Here is a 13691-nt window from a genome sequence, read left to right as displayed (position 1 = left end):
TTTGGCATGATCTGTTCTTAATGAAGCTTTAATAGATCTTTTAAATAACCATTTTTTATTTCTAGATATTAGCTCTCACTCCAATGGCCCCTTCTAGAATTATCTCTAGAATCATAGTTAAATTCCCTGCCCTACAGTTTTCAGCCCTCTTTTGAAAAGTGAGGCAACACTGATCTTCTCCAATCTTGTCCCTCTTCTGTTTTCCATTATTGCTCAAATTTTCCTGGCTGTGGCTCCCTTGTAACACCTGCCAGTTCTTCCAAGATCTGAGGATTGAGTTTGTTTGTCCACCTGGGGCTGATTTAATCTTTAGACTTTCCCCTTAGGGCATTCAGTTAGCAACTGCCTACACTGCCTCCCAGTGGGATCAGCTGCTGATTTATCAGGATGTATATTATGTGAAAAATGATTTCAAGTTTTAGTTCTAGCTGTTACTTCAGTGAATTTGGTATAACAGAAGGTTCTTATCTAGAATAAAAAAGGATCCAAGGTCATCCTGTCTCGGGGAGGGGGTTGGTTTCACTTCCCTCCTACTTGTTTTGGCAAGAAATTATCATAGGATGTTTCAGCATTCTTGTCTGTCTATCTGTCTGTCTGTCTGTCTGTCTGTCTATCTATCAATCTATCTATCTATCATCTATCGATCCATCTATCTATCGATCCATCTATCTATCTATCTATCTATCTATCTATCTATCTATCCATCCCTCCATCCCTCCATCCCTCCATCTCTCTGTCTCTCCATCTCTCTGTCTCTCCATCATCTCTATCTCTCCCTCTCTCCCTCTTTTCCTCTCTCCCTCCTTCCCTCCCTCCCTCCCTCCCTCTATTCTTCCATTCCTCTATTCCTCCATTCCTCCATCATCTCTCCATCTCTCCATCATCTCTCCATCATCTCTCCATCTCTCCATCTATCTCTCCATCTATCTATCTATCTATCTATCTATCTATCTATCTATCTATCTATCTATCTATCTATCCATCCATCCATCTATTTATCTATCTATCATCTGTTTATCTGCCTTTCTGAGTCTGTCTGTCCATCCATCCATTCATCCATCTATCTGTCTGTCTTTCTGACTCTATCTATCCATTTAACTGTCTATCTATCTATCTATCTGTCTGTCTGTCTGTCTGTCTGTCTGTCTATCAATTTTTATCTATATATCTCGTGGCTAATTATCTATTTTAATACTAACATTCATATATCACTAATTAACTTATGGAAGGAAGGAAGGAAGGAAACAAGCATTTATTAGGGGTCTACTATGTGCCAGGCACATCATCATTTGTCTTGCCTTTTGTCTCATCACAGGATTTTGAAAATTCTGGAAGAGATAGTGAGACTAACAGTTTTGTACCACTCTGCCTCACTTAAATTGAGTGCACACTCACAAGTCAAGAACAATAATAACTTCATGCCAGGCATTATGCTAAGCATGTTACAAATATGATTTCATTTAACCCTCTCAAAACTTTGGAAGGTATAATTACTCTGTTGTGTCTAATACTTTGTGACTCTATTTGGAGTTTTCTTGGCAAAGTAGTCTGCCATTTCCTTCTCCAGCTTATTTGACAGATAAGGAAACTGAGGCAAAGAGGGTTATGTGATTTGCTCAGGATCACACAGTAAGTGTCTGAGGTAAGATTTAAATTCAAGTTCTCCTGACTCTAGGCCCAGCATTCTATCTACTATGCCATCTACCTGCCACCTTGGGCAGTAGATGCTATTATTATTCCCATTTAACAGTTGAGGAAATGGAGGCCGGTAGACATTAGGTGACTTGCCCAAGGTCACACAACTTGTGAGTGTCTGAGGCTGGATTTGAACTCAGACCTTCCTGTTCTAAGCTCAACACTCTGGATTATACTTAATATGTAACAAACATTTAGAATATCAATCCTTTGTACCCATTCATTCCAGTCTTGATGAGCATATGTAAATTTCTATCTTTATTATTCTTTTTCCCAGATTTCTAGCCCCATATCTCAATCTCAAATGGCATCCCAGGCAGTCATCATAAAAAATTCTAACCTGAACAGCAATGGGACAAATTAACAGTCAAAGAAATAAAACAACTACACTGGTTTTATTAGATGCACTAATATGAAACAAGGAGAAAATTAAAAAAAAACAACTATTTATAAATAAGGAGGATCATTTGATTCCATGCTCCCATGAGCTTGAGTTTGCATATGTTTCAAAACTATTATCCACTCTGATTCCAGAAGAAACAACACAAGGTTTATCATGGATTTTATTTTACAGTGTAGGCAGTTTCTAGAAAGGATTATTATATTTGGCAGTGATTTGGGTTGGGAGATACAAAGAGGATCCGAGGGCTGATAAAGGAGCGGGTCTCGAGAATATCAATGCCTTGTTTCTCCAGGACCAGAGAGGGAAGATTTAATTTACCCTAATCTGGGGACAAAGTGACTGGCTTATACTTATGGTTCACTGTCCATACTCATGACACTGCATTCATTGTCTATTTCCATTAGTTATAATGTGAAGCAATGAATGAAAAATCATTTATTAAGTGCCTACTATGTGCCAAGCATACATATATATGTGCCTAAGATCAGAAAGATGGGAATAATAACACGAATTAGCATTTCTATAGCTCTTTAAGGCTTGTAAGGTACTTTATAAATATCAATTCATCTTATTCTTACCACAGCTCTGGGAAGTGGGTGCTATTATTAACCCCTTTTTTACAGATGATGAAATTGAGGCTGACAGAAATTACTTGACTTGCCCAAGGTTACACAGCTAGTGTCTGAGGCTGGTTTTGAATTCAGTTCTTTATTCCTTGCACCATTCTCATGAATACAGGTATAATCCCTCAGGATAAAAAGGAAGCAGTTCTTTGGGTCCCGCTTTTAGATGAATCGCTTTATTTAATCCAGAAGGGAAAGTATTTCAAGCAAAGCCACAGCAAAACTCACATTAGGGTGGACATCTCTCTCTATTGTATGAAGCCATGATTCAATGCCCATATGAGGTGCTTTCATACCTTAAGTTTCAGTAAAGTAAAGACAATAACACGAGGGCAGTGTAGACACAGCTGGGACTTTGGAGGGTGGTTTGGTATTTGATATATACAAATTCAGTTGTAAAAGGCCAGGAAGGTGGCTTAGTGGATGGAATGCCAAGCCTGGAGCCTGGAAGTCCAAGGATCAGATCTGGCTTCAGATACTTCCTAGTTGTATGACTTGGTTGTGTGCAAGTCACCTAACCCCCATTGCCTAGTCTTTACCTCTCTTCTGCCTTGGAACTGATACTTAGTGTTCATTTTAAGACAGAAGGTAAGGGTTTGAAAAAAAATTAGTAGTAATGATGTAGCCAATGCATTGAAGTAGGATCATAAGATTCTCGATTTAGGTTGGAAGGGATTTCAGAGAACATCAGGTCCAATCCTTTGGTTCTACAGATAAGGAAACCGAGGTTTTGAGAAGTTGTGAGTGACCCATCACTTCTTGTTATTGAGTCATTTCAGTCATATTTGTCTCTTTGTGAGGCCATTTGGGGGTTTCTTGGCAATGATTTGGTTTGCTACTTCCTTCTTCAGCTCATTTTACAGATGAGGAAACTGAGTCAAATAGATTTAAGTGACATGCCTAGGATCATGCAGCTAGGAAGTATCTGAGGCTAAATTTGAACTTAGATCTTCTCAACTCCAGACTCTGCACTACCTGTCCAATACCTCTAATTGTGCTGATACCTCCTTCTAAGTTGTATAACCACCATATTTCATGTTTGGATTACATTTCAAAGAGCCCCAGGTCTTGTGATCAGCTTCGTTTTCAAGCGAGAGCCTTGTGTTTTCTGTTCTTGTGTCCTTAAAGGGAGAACAGCATACTCAATTTTTAAAATGGAGTTTTTATAAGATCTAAATGAATTTTTGATCAAACCAACTCTCAACAAAATTGTATAGAATCACCATCTTTTCAATCTGAAGAGGAAAGGATCAGCTACCTCTCAGTTTCTTGATGCTGTTTATAGATCTGAAAACATACTTGGTAGGTCTAGGAGATAGGTTAACATTTACTTAGGGTTTTGGTATCAGGACATCTTTGGATTTGTGAGATGAATCAGCAGGTAAGACTAGGCGACTAACAAAAGGTAAATACTGCAGAACAGATTTCTCCATACCAATGTTGGACGTTAGCTCTGGTCTGTCTTCTGAAAGGGCAGCTAGGTGGCACAGTGGATAGTTTGCCAAGCCTAGAGTTAGGAATTTAGGCAGACTCATCTCTCTGAATTCAAATCTGGCCTCAGATGCTTCCTAGCTGGGTGACCCTGGGCAAGTCACTTGACCCTGTTTGCTTCAGCTTCTTCCTCTATCAAATGAGCTCGAGAAGAAAATGGCAAATCATTCCAATGTATTTTCTAAGAAAACCCCAAATGGGGCCATGGAGTGTCAGATACAACTGAAAAATGACTCAATAACAACATCTCCTAAAAAGAGAAAGAAGGAGAAAAGGCAAAATCTATGATGGAAGGCTCTTTTTTATTGGTCAAGACAATAAGGTAGTTCTTTCTACAATTATCTGAACAAACCAATTCCTTCCATCACTAACATTCAGCCTCCGTGAGATGGCATGCCAGCGGGGCACATTTATACCCTGCATGAGAAGATACAATAAAAAATTCCACGCTCTCTGCTCTGTAAGCTCATCAAGCTAATCAGAAGATCCATTTCTTATCAGCCCAATAGACGCCTTCTAAATTTATCATCCTCAGACAAAGACCCATTTGTCCCATCCTAGATAAAGCTCTTTTAATAATAGGAGAGAGTGAATGCTATGAATCCAACGAGGGGGCACAAAACCCAAGCATTAAAGAGTGCTCAGAAGAAGGAGAGCTCATTGTGGGTTGGAGTCAGAAAAGGCTTCCTGGGGAAAGTGGGATTTGAACTGGGTTTTGAAAGAGGGAATAAGGAGGAGGGCGTTTGAATAGGAAAGTTCCTAAAAGCTTCTATTTCTATGCTTTAAAAAAAAATCACATTCTATGTTCAAATTCACCTTCTGATATTTTTTAATCTGTGTGACCTTAGGCTAGTCAATTATCTTCTCTGGACCCCTACCTCAAAAATGGTGGGTGGGTGGGAGGTTGGACTAAATGGCTTATGAAAACTCTTCCAAGCTTTAGGTCAATGGTCCTATGATCCTTCATTTATTCTCCTGATCTGCCTCGCAGAGTCCATCTGCAAGAGCTAGAACTTGGAGAAGGATATAATTGGTATCCATAACCCATATGAGCTCAGGGAATGCATGTGCTGGAGTCAACTCATGCTGTCTAATAAGAGTTGATTCTTAAACATTAAGTGTCAGCATTTGCACCTTGGAAATTGGCAAACACTACAAATCTGGTCTTGATTTATTGTTTTTTTGTTGGTTGTCTAGACTTAAGAAAGTGAGGGAGAAAAATGTAATAATGCAGATTAAATTTAGAATTCTATTGTCCAAACATTTCCCCCCTGGAGAGCTGGTTGTTAAATATTTACCAGGCATCGTCCAGTTCAGAGGATTCTTATATGAATTACCGCTCACATAGATAAAATAAGCAAAGCTATAATCTCCCCTCTGAAGTCCAAGGAAGCACTTCTGAGGAGTTTGGGGGTGACTCTATAATGCCAATAACTCAAGCCCCCACTGGTGTACTTCCATCCAAGACAAGTTGAGAATCAATTAGTCACACTGCCTTGAGGAGCTTTTAGTAAGGGGTATTTACTAAGGTGGTACAATAAAAATAGCTGGTTCAAAACATCCACTCAAAAGCCTGTGGCACACTTAACTACAAATACGTATAGATCCAGGGGAAAGTAAACTTGAGCTCAGAACAGTTCATGCAGTAAAAGGATGACACAACTCCAGTTCACTAGAAGTCCTTTTTTCCCATCCATAGGTTGTTCGATAATTTCCTCTTAGGGATGGTGTAATTTCTTTGCTGGACTCTTCATGGAATCATGAATATAGACCCAGATTGTCCTTGGCTCCCAATGTAGACTTTTTGGTCAGCTAATCTGGGAAAACCATTTGGACACCAATGAGAAGAGAGAAAGTCCAATACTTTCCAAGTCTTTTGAAGTTTCAATGGTCCTCCAGCAAAAGGGTTGGGAGAAGGAGAGTGTCCTGGAGCTAGCTTGAACCAATTTTGGGGAACTGATTGTTAAATTTTAGCTTAAAAAATAAGCATTTACCTTTGGAATTTGGCAGACAGGATAAATCAGGGCTTCATTTATTGTTTTTTTGATTGTCTAGACTTAAAAAGTGATGGAGAAAATGTTAATAATGTAGATTTCATAAAAAATTTAATAGTGTGTCATGTGTTTTTGGAGAATTAGTCGTTAAACATTTGCCAACATACATCTTTTGATGTATATCCACACAAATATGTATACATACATACATAAATGTGCATGTATATGTAAACACAGACATGTACAAAACCAATAAACTATTTGGATTTAGAGCAGAGGGGAAAAGGAAAAGCATTTCTGTGAGCAAATGTGCAGTGACAGGAATATTTAAACCAAGTCTGAGGGACAGTTAGGGGATTAGTACAGCAGATGTGGAAAGTATGCATATGCTAGTTAAGGGAGGTGAGCCTGGAAAAAAAATTAAGAGCTGTAAAAACACGGGATGCTGTGTTTATTCAAAACAGAAAATAGTTGTTGGTTTCTGACTTGGCAAAGCCTCAGTTCCCCTCACTTCATCTGAGGACTAACAGAGTATGCAACCAATATTTTCCAGGCTAGCCTGCTCAGATATTTACTTCACCCTTGAACCAGAAGACTCTATCCCTTAGGTACAGATCATATGTTGTGTTCATGTTCACACGAGATGGTTTTCGGTGGCCTACAATGATCTCTTCCCACTTCCCTATTGGATCTTGTTTTACAAATCTATGTATATGCTGTAGGGACAGCTAGGTGTAGCAGTGGATAGAGTGCTGGGAGTCAGAAAGACTTAATGTATATATATATATTTTTTTTCCCTCCTAAACAACTAGTACAGTTTCTTGCACATAATAGTCACTTAATTCAACATTTCCTTGTTGAATAAATAAATGAATGAGTGATTATTTTGCAGGAAATTCTCAACCATTTCTAAATTTCTGTGTCTTAAAAAAACTGGTATTCAGGGGCAGCTGGGTGGCTCAGTGGATTAAGAGCCAGTTCTAGAGACGGGAGGTCCTAGGTTCAAATCTGACCTCAGCCGCTTCCTAGCTGTGTGACCTTGGGCAAGTCACTTAACCCCCATTGCCTAGCCCTTACCACTCTTCTGCCTTGGAGCCAATACACAGTATTGACTCCAAGACGGAAGGTAAGGGTTTAAAAAAAAACAAAAAACTGGTATTTGTGGGAGTGTGCTTGCAAGCATACATTTCACAAGTGGTTCCCATTTATAGGGGACTTTATGGTTACAAAGCTTGCAGAATGTCAGAATGTCAGAATTACAGAGTGCCCTAGGGGCCATCTAGTAAACCCAGAGACAGTAACTAGGTCCAGCAAGTGGCCGGTAGTGGAAAATTTATCCCAGATGAGGCATTTAAAGCAAAAGCTGACCAGTGATTGTTTTCCTCTATAGAAGAAAGCAGAAAAAAGGCTTTTTGGTGGGGTCAGAGTCTAAGACTGATATTGGAGCTGGGATGGAGCTGAAGCAGAAGGAGTCAGTGACAAAATGGCAGAGGTGGGGACTGGTTCCAACTAGGGGAGCAATTCGATGAACTCATCAGATTCCTCAATAAATCCTAATACTCTGTAGTAACTTCAGGTTAAAATAAAATGTTGGCCTTGGCATTTAAAGCCCTTAACAGTCTTTTCCCTTCTGCCCTGTCCAGCCTTCTTACATATTACCCTCCCCCCCCCTATTCTACTCACTTTCCTTCATATGACTCTCCAGTTCCCACCTCTATGGCTTTGTAGTGACTCTCCCCAAGCCTGGAATGCCCTCCTTTCTCCTGGAAACCCCTCCTAACTTCCCTGGCTTCCTTTAAGACTCACCTCAAATCCTACCTTCTGAAACAGGCCTTTTCAAGTCTCTCCAGATATGAGTACCTTCCCTCTGAATATATCTTATATAGGACAAACGAGGTGGCACAGTGTCAGTCTTGGAGTCAAAAAAATTCATCTACCTGAGTTCACATCTGGCCTCAGATACTTACTAACTTTGGTACCCTGGGCAAGTCACTTTACTCTGCTTGCCTTCATTTTCTCATCTGTCAAATGAACTAGAGAAGGAAACAGCAAACCATCCCAATATCTTTGCTAAGAAAATCCCCAGTGGGGTCACAAAGAATGGGACAAGACTGAAAAATGACCGAAACAACATATCTTATCCATGTGTAACTGGGCTCTTACATATGGGAAAGTGTTGACTCCATCACCTTGCTCAGAGGATATAGCCTCTACCCACGAAACCCACGAAACGTGCTAGGTAGCTTGTCTCCGGGAGAATCTTAATAACATGTAAAGGGAGTAGTGCCTTGTAAATACTGTGGAGCAAAGCCAGTCGGTCTATAAGTATTTATTAATCACCTTCTAAGTACCAGTCACTGTGCTAAGTGCTAGGGATACCAAGTAAGGCATAAATTAGTCCTTCTTCTCCAGGAGTTCATGGATTAATGGGAAAGACCATATGCAAACAACTATATACAAACAAGATACAGACAGGATAAATTGACGATAATAAAATGAAGGCACTATAATTAAGGGAGATCAGGAAAAGCTTCTTGTAGAAGGTAGGGTTCTAGCTGGAACTTGAAGGAAGCCAAAAGGCAGAAATGACGAGGAAGAATATTCCAGGAATGAAGAAAAGTCAGGGAAAATGCTTGAAGTTGGGAGGTGGTAGAGTATCTTATTCAAAGAATAGCCAGGAGGCTAGTGTCAATGGCTAGGGTCACTGGATCAAAGATGGGGGAGCAAGGTCTAAGAAGACCAGAAAGGTAGGGGGGGCAGGTTATGGAGAGAGTGAAAGTCAGGGGATTTTATATTTGATTCCCTAGGCCTTAGGGAACTACTGGAGTTTATTAAGTAGGAGAGTGGCATAGTCATATTTGTGCTTTATAAAGATCACTCTGACAGTTGAGTGGGGGATGGATTGGAATGGGAAGAAACCAAAGGCAGGTATATAATAGTCACTTAATTAAACATTTCCTTTTTGAATAATAAATGGATAAATGATTATTTTTCAGGAAATTCTCAACCATTTCTAAACTTCTGTCTTAAAAAAAAAAACAACTGGTGAACTTTTTTAAACCCTTAGATTCTATCTTAGAATCAATACTGTATATGGTTCTAAGGCAGAAGAGTGGTAAGGGCTAGGCAATGGAGGTTAAGTAATTTGCCCAGGGTCACACATCTGGGAAGTGTCTGAGGCCAGATTTGAACCCAGGACTTCTTGTCTCTGGGCCTGACTCTCAATCCACTGAGCTACCCAACTGCCTCCAACAACTGGTGAATTTTAACCAGCAGGGTGTTATAGTAATCAAGGTGATGAGGTTCAGGACCAGTGTGGAGGCAGTGTCAGAGAAGGGGGTATATTTGAGAGATGCTGAAACAGTGAAAATGATAGGCTTGACAACAGCTTGGATATAGGGAGTGAGTATGAGAATGCCAAGATGCCTAGTAGGTTGTGAGTCTGATGGGAGGACAGTGTTGTCCTCTATAGTGATGGGGATGTAGGAGAGGGGAAGGGTTCAAGAGGAAAGATAATGAGTTCTGTTTTGGATGTGTTGAGTTTAAGACATCTTGGCTATATTCAGTTTGGATTTTCTAATAGGTATAGGCAGATATTCTGTAACTGTTTTTGGTTAATCTTGTGATGGAGAGGTGCCTATATGGCCAACTTTGGAAGCTTTCACAAAGACTCACCAATTTCAGCCAGAGCGATTGGGGATTTCATTCACTCTCTTTGCCTGATTCACCACAGTGACTCCTTCCCTTTGAATTAAAGACCATTCAGTAAGAGGAGAAACCTTAGGGTCTTCTTAGAGGCCATATGGCTCTTGGAAGCAGACCTCAGTCTTTAGCCTTTTTTTGTTCTTTTCAATTTTAGATGAAGGGAGTCAACCCTCCACATCCTTGTGCATTTCAAAAGATCCAGAGGATACTTCAGCATCTATTTGATCCAGAGTCCTTGATGCCCATGAAGCAAGAAGCAGCCTTTAGGAGTGATTTCCTGGGCTCCAGCCCAGAGGAAATACTCACCAGTCAGCCAGGTTCATCTGTTCATGAACTTGGTGGAACTAGTTATGTAGGAACTGAGCTGACATTTGGACCTCTCTCTTTCAGAGACCCAAGTAGTGGGAAGGAGAGAGTGCTTCAGAGATTATGGAGGAAATGCTTACATGCTTGTTCTTGCTATATCTTGCCTTTATTGGAGAACACAAATATGCGGTACTTTTCTTTTCCTCAAAATGTTCCTTTCTCAAAATGCTTTCATTTCTTAACCAGTAGATAGAAGGGTTGGGGCAAGTTTATGGGCAAGGTTGTACTGGTAAAGTCCAAAAGACAATCCCCTCAGGCATGACTTTTTATTCTGAATCAGGAGATCAGCTCCCTGCCCCTCTGTAATGACTCTGTGTCTTCACATCTCTGAGGTTGGGCAGATTTTAACAACTTGACTGATAGAGTATCAGTCTGAGAGTGGGAGGAACTGGGTTCAAGTCCCTGAGAATCTCTGGGTTCCAGGCCTCAACCAGATGCTAAGCTTTGTAATATTTATTGGGAAAATGGGTGGGATTGAAGAACAGGGGATGCTGAAGGTATGTCCTTAGGAAACCATAGAGCTGACATTACAGCAAGATTTGGAGCTAGAAAAGGACCTCTACATGTATTGAATTTCTCAATAGTTGAACAGGACAATCTAACTAATGCCTACAATGAACAGGAAATTCAAACATGGATAAAGAACTTAAGGGCAAAACAAATAAGAGGTATATGGTTTTCTCAACTAGGCAAGCCCATCCTGCCTAGAATGTTATTCTGTCACATGTGCAATGCAGTACATGCACAAGGACACTATGGAACCCAAGCCGTGATTGATTCAGTGAGACGATTTTGGACTGCATCAGGAATATCCTCATATGCCATAAGAGCTTGTCAAAAATGTAAAATTTGTATGCAGCGCAATCAGGGAGTTTATAAGACCAAAGGGTTAGGAGGTCGTCCCTTAGCATATACTCCATTTGAATGCATACATATAGATTTTATCAATATGCCAAAAGACAAAGAGTTTAAGTATTGCCTTGTCATCATAGACAGACTGACTAGATGACCAGACGTTTTTCCTGCCAAAAAGAACAACATGACATTTGTGGTCAAAATCCTATTAAAAGAAATCATACCTAGATTTGGGATTCCCACAAAATTGGACTCAGACCGTGGAAGTCACTTTACTCAATCAATATTAAATAAAATTTATAAAAATCTAGGAATATAAGCAACATACCACACGCCATATCATCCCCAAAGTTCAGGGCAAGTGGAGAGATTAAATAAAGACATCAAAACATTGATAGGAAAATTTTGTGCAGAAACACACCAAAAATGAACAGACATTCTGTGATTAGTTCTCTTCCATCTTAAAACATGACCCAGTGGAGATCTGCACATCTCTCCATTTGAGATGCTATATGGAAATATGTATATAGATAAAATAGTTTGCAAATAATAATAGATATATAAAATAGGAAAACTGTTTGTTTTAGATAACTTAGCAAGAGTAAGTAGTATTAGCACTAAGATTTAAAATTTCTTTGTAATGGTTTTGTTCAAACATTTATTGTACTGAATTTATTGTAAAACTCTAAAACTACCCTTACTCAAACTTTCCTGCATAGAACTCCTTAGAGTATAGTATAGAATAGTGATAGAGTAATTGAGGGGAGTTTATCATTTCAGGGGAAGTAGTTAGAAATTATATTTAGTAGATTGGTAACTATAATAAAAATAAATGACCTTGGGAAGGTCACAACAAAAACGGGGGATGATTGTGGAAAGGAAAACTAAAGCAAGTTTTGGACTTTCTGCCAATCAGATGGAACAAATAGTAGCTGGAATGTTAGAGAGAAGATATTGACAAGAATGGCCTTTGGTGGGGGGAGGGGCAACTGGGAGTGGCAGTTGGTCCTGTGAAGAGCTCTTGCTTCCTGGACCTGGAACTGGAAGGAGCCTCGCTCCCTCTCTCTGGATAGAAGTGCCTCTATTCCTGAATTTCCCAACTGTGTGCTCTACCTGAATTCCTGTGATCATGTTCATCAGATAAAAGGAGTTAAGGGAAGCAGTTTGGGCTTTAAGGATGGTCTTTAGGTGCGTCAGCCTGAAGAGACAAGCCCAACCAGCTCTGAAAGTCAGAACTTTTCTTCCTCTTGCTGTCTACTGCTAAAGACTTTGAACTTAAGAAAACTAGCACAGATTAGCATAGACAGAAATAAAAGAAACCCTCCACCAACCTGTGTGGCCTGGCCTCAGCTCAAAAGCTGAGAGAAACTCAAACCTCATCTAGGGAAATCCCTCTTCCCTTATATCTCCCAAATCCAAACTTGTTATTAAAATCTATCTTTATTTAAATAACTGCAGTCAGATAAGAGGACTATCATTTCAGGGGACATAGAGGGAAGTGAACCTCAGGACAGCCATTTAACTATAAATGGTCCTTTATGGACACCCTGCTGGGTGACTAAGTCTGGGGGGAGGCTTGTCCCTCAGGAGGGTCCGTGCTTACCTGCTCTGGGGCATCTTCCACATCAATCCAATAGAGAAGATGTCCCCTCAGGCTATCATAAGTGGCCCATTTCTTGGGAATCCCATTTTTCAAAAATAGCCTCTCGGCAGGGGGTATCTCTCTCCTTTTACTTCACTGGCAGTCATATTCCCTCTTTCCCTTCAACTCCTCTATTCCCTTTTTCAAAACCTTCAGTATCCCCTGTTCTTCAATCCCATCCATTTCCCCAATAAATATTATAGCCTGGATCCCTGTTTTCTCCTTTGTAAAATGAGGGGATTGTCCAAATTATTGTCCATTTTGTGAGTTTCTCAGATTTAGGCTCCTTTGACTCTATCTCAGCTCAGCATCCACTTTGTAAGGGTTGAATGAGTCCTCCTTTGACTTTGGGCAAGGTACTACCACTCTCTGCAGCCTGATTTTTTTTTTCTATCCAGAGAAAATACAACTTATCTTTTCAGCTTCACTGGACCTTAATCCCCTTTCCTCACTTTTATCCAGCCACTCTGGATAACTGGATAATGAGTATTCTCAGCATTTCATTCATAACAATCAGTCTCCACGCTCTTGTATTAGCTGTCCCTCCTGCCTCCTCACCCCCACCTCAGAGAGTCACTCTTTTCTTTCAAAGCCCAGTAAAATCACTGCCTTCTTTTCAGAACCCCACTCCCAGGTCCCAGTGCCCCTCCTCTCACTCCATTGTATTTTATCCTCTTACATTTTATTCTGTCTGTACATGTCTCCACCATTAGAATATGGGCTCTTTGGCAGGAGAGATGGCCTTGTCCTATACATTTGTATCTTCAGCACCCTAGTTCAAATACCTCAATCTGTCAGCAGATCTGTGCCCACATTACTTGTTTGTGAATATCTAGAGAAGGAAGTATTACTCACAAAGGAACAGTGTGGCTTTGTTAAGGATTGGTCATCAATCAGCTGGGTGTGGCACAGTGGAT

At 40.2% G+C, this 13691-nt stretch overlaps 1 pseudogene; it reads left to right on the top strand.

Annotated features, from left to right (window-relative positions):
• The window catches only part of LOC100618835 (RING-type E3 ubiquitin-protein ligase PPIL2-like), a 141246-nt pseudogene that overhangs the window by 85997 nt on the left and 41558 nt on the right, over positions 1-13691 (top strand).

Source organism: Monodelphis domestica, chromosome 3 (assembly GCF_027887165.1).
Source record: "Monodelphis domestica isolate mMonDom1 chromosome 3, mMonDom1.pri, whole genome shotgun sequence".
In the NCBI taxonomy this organism is placed as follows: domain Eukaryota; kingdom Metazoa; phylum Chordata; class Mammalia; order Didelphimorphia; family Didelphidae; genus Monodelphis; species Monodelphis domestica.
This window is presented reverse-complemented; position numbering and strand designations above follow the sequence as displayed.